The sequence below is a fragment of the Salvia splendens genome, chromosome 2 (genome assembly GCF_004379255.2).
Source record: "Salvia splendens isolate huo1 chromosome 2, SspV2, whole genome shotgun sequence".
In the NCBI taxonomy this organism is placed as follows: domain Eukaryota; kingdom Viridiplantae; phylum Streptophyta; class Magnoliopsida; order Lamiales; family Lamiaceae; genus Salvia; species Salvia splendens.
This window is the reverse complement of record NC_056033.1, coordinates 16295502-16299398: the sequence shown is the minus strand read 5'-3', so window position 1 is coordinate 16299398 and position 3897 is coordinate 16295502. Positions and strand designations below refer to the sequence as shown.

General features: G+C 35.8%; 1 pseudogene; it reads right to left on the bottom strand.

The window, feature by feature from the left end:
• Positions 1-253: 253 nt before the first annotated feature.
• Positions 254-3046, bottom strand: LOC121770031 (annotated as a pseudogene).
• Between the last annotated feature and the right edge of the window lie 851 nt (positions 3047-3897).

Below are 3897 nucleotides of genomic sequence, written 5' to 3'. Positions count from 1 at the left end.
CATTGTGTTGACATTAATAATTAAATGTCAACATAGTTTATTAAAATATAACACAAACATGTGTTGACATTTTAATACACTACGTTGATGAGTTAGCAACGTAAGAAAAGTTAGCAACGGATTACACCCATCATATTATATTATATCAAATTCAATATCACTCAATTTTATTATCTTAAAATTTTATAATTATTAAATATTAAAAAAAATTCACATTAGACACTGCACACACATTGCACACACCACACACCACACACATAATTTACACACTACACAATTTCATTCCATTTTATTTTTACATTCACCAAGCACAAATCATAACATCATCACAACATCCGACATCCTTGGACGTCTGTTTGGGTCGTATCGTGTGCAGAGAGCAGCTATTTTCACCAGCTGCTTCGTCACTGCCTCCATCTCATCATCACCACCTTCAATGTCAGCCATTGATTCCCATCTTCTCTCCTCATAATTCTGTTTTACCTGATATTAGATGTATGAGAGAAATAAGGAATTACAAACTGCAAATTCTTATAGAATAAGCTTTAAAGGCAAGTAGGTCTCTCACCCAATCAACACACATCATGTCATGTCCTTCTCATCAGCAACGTGAATAAGATCAATAATTCTCCGTCCTGTAATAATTCTCCATAACTGAAACCATCTGAACACTTACCACTGGCAATGTACTCGGGAGCTATATGACCAATTGTACCATCAGATTCGGAATTGTTTGCGAACACATTTGTCCAATCTCTAGTTCTCTTTCAAAATAATATTCTAGACTTTGAGAATTTTATCTTTTAACTGCAACAGGATAGTCATCTAAACAGCCTTTGTAGATCACATTAAAACTATCTTCACTGATAATTTTGTTGCTAAAACCCTTTGTTGCAGCATGTAGTTTATCCATAGAAAAATTCTCGACATCTCGACCTTCCAAAATGTCTTCTTTGAAATCTTCCATGGACGACCACTCTTCCTTTGTCAAGTGATACGCAACTTCTAACCTCCTCACAACTTCAAACATCGTCGGACGTCCTTCTGGCTCCTCTCGTGTGCAGATCAGAGCTATTTGCAACAACTCCTCAACCTCTTCATCTATGAACTCACGTTGAAGTTCTGCATCAACTATCACTTCACATTCTTTCTCGATGTAAATATGGCTAACCTGATGTCAGATTATAAATTCCTGAGTAACCATATAACAATAATTGAGCTAACTAACAAGGTACTAGAAAAATGCACCGTCACAGTTTCAATTTGTGAAATTTCTACTTCAAATGAAAATATTGCCTAGATTCATCACCATAGGATTAATGTACAATCATCAAAATATCACTTATCACAACAATATTTAGGTTTCAAACTCACTAACTTTATTAGCATCGTGTCACCATCAATGGCGAGCCGAGCAAGATCTAAAGCTTTCTGCGCTGTGATGAGCTCGAGAAGAAAGACTCCATAACCAAAAACATCATTTTTCACCGAACACTTACCAATAGCAAGATACTCAGGAGCTATATGACCAATCGTTCCTTTAACTGGAGTGACAAGATCATTACCGCAGCAATCCACAAATTCACCCACGGATAAGTCAGCAAGAACTGCCTCAAAGTTCTCATCCAGCAATATGTTTGAAGCTTTAACATCACGATGAATGATTTTCCTGGGGCATTCATGATGAAGGTAAGCTAGACCCTTTGCAGCTCCAAGTGCTATCTTCATCCTTGTTAGCCAGTCCAGACGAGGCTGTGAATCTTTTCTTTCTGGAGTCGGTTGGTTTATTACAAATATAATGTATGTATAACAAAATTCTCAATCAGTTACTACAAAATATAATAAATACAAACACTTTATAATATAACAAACAAAACGAAATCTACACAGTTATTGTTTATACAAAACTTGCCTTGATTACTATTTATGGTTACTTTCCATAACCAGAACGCAATTAGACCAGCAAATGAATATGAATGGTTGATTGAGCTGACCTCTTAACCAGAACGCCACACTTCCATTAGCCATGTACGGATAAACGAGCAGCTTTTCTTTTTGAGTAATACAAAATCCACGAGCACGAATTACATTGCAATGTATAGGAATGCTTATCATTTCCATATCTTATCTCAGTTGCTTGTGGTTGCAATCGTTCAACTTCTACTAGAGAGCCATCTGCTAGTCGACCTTTATTAAACTTTACCACGTCCACCACGTACAAGGATATTTTTGTCGCTAAAACTGTCTGTTGCAACACGTAGCTCGCGCAGTGAAAAGCTCTGGAGTCCAAAATGATCCTCTTCATCAACAGTTGAAGAGAAATAAGTTACTCTGCCTATATAAATACATGCAATATGTATACAAAGTTTATTTCAACTAATAAGGACTGCTAAGTGCTAAGCAAACCTTGATTGGGCTTCCTCTTCCAAAGCCAAGCAGGAAATAGCTTCCTTGTACTACTTCCAGATGCATTTCCCATAGCTGCAATTCCATACAATCTAATTAACTTCAATCGAAACATAAGGAGCAAGTTTTTACCACGACAACATAATATTGTAATTTGATTTAGGAAATTGTAATTTGATTTTCCCCAAATTATACCACGGCAACATAATATTAATAGCCATCATCACAAAACCAAACATAATTAACAATCGAGACGAATCTTCAAGGCTAGTAAGCGGAGGTTGAGGCGGCCGTTATACAAGTATACGCTTCAACAAATCACTCGGAATTCTGAAATATTCTCAAATTTGAGTAGAAACGTCGCTGATGGCGTAATTTACACTCAAAACTGATGAGCAGGAAATACCTGAGAATGTCTTCAGTGGAATAAGAGGATCTCGGAGTATCGGATGCAATGGTGGAGATAGAGTTTTGGTGACAGAGCTGCCATATTTCCTCTCTCTTAATCACCGCCTTCGCCAGCATCTCTCTTCACACTCGAACTAAATTATCGCCGGATTCAGCTAAAACGGGGGGAAATGCAGTTAAACATTCGATCTTGATGAAAATGCGTTTCTCTTCACCTTCATCTAGTTTATTAGAGTCGCGCCTGAAGTGTCAACGATCGAATGTTGCATTTTATATTATAAATAAAAAAAATGGCGGATTAAATCATAATTTTGACTATTTGATTTTCTAAATTATCCAATAGATTTGAAATTAAGAAAAATTAGCCTGATATGGGAATGTACGACGTGGAATAAATTAAGTATTAAACAAACTTGAGAATATTTGTCAGGCTTCAATACATCAAACTGAATTTACATAATGGGGCTGAATTAAGAAGATCGAGTTAGACTGTCTTTGTTAGCCAATACCCATTTTCAAACATGTTTCTATGAAATATTCCTAATTAGCCCGTTTGAGCTTTGAGGCCTTATTTCTTGATGAGCCAAAATGGAAATGTAAAACCTATGGATAGAGTTGATAGGTTGAAAAGAATTAGATTTACATTTGACACAAATTTTAGGTTAAAGGGAGGAAATTGTCAAATGAAAGTTGTCAGTTTAAAACAACAGATTAGACTACAAATTTCTTTCCTTTTTTAGTTGGGGTATAAATGAAATCTAGGGCACGAATTTTGGCAGACTTTAAGCCCCCCATTCACTCTCATTTTTAACCTAGAACTTGATGAATAGAAAAAGAAGGCAAGAGATCGATCCGAGCTCGAAGATGAACTTCCATTCTAGTCAAATCACTCTAGGGATTATCTAGTATAGTTATTTCAATATTTTCATTGTTTTCAACCATGTCTTTATTTAAATCTTTGAACACTATGAGTAGCAAAACCATTATGGTGGGATTGTTGGTGACGATGCCATTTTTTTTAGTTTAACTTAGTTTTTTTGGTTGTCAATGTCTTTCTCTTGCTATTTGTATGTTCTTGGACTT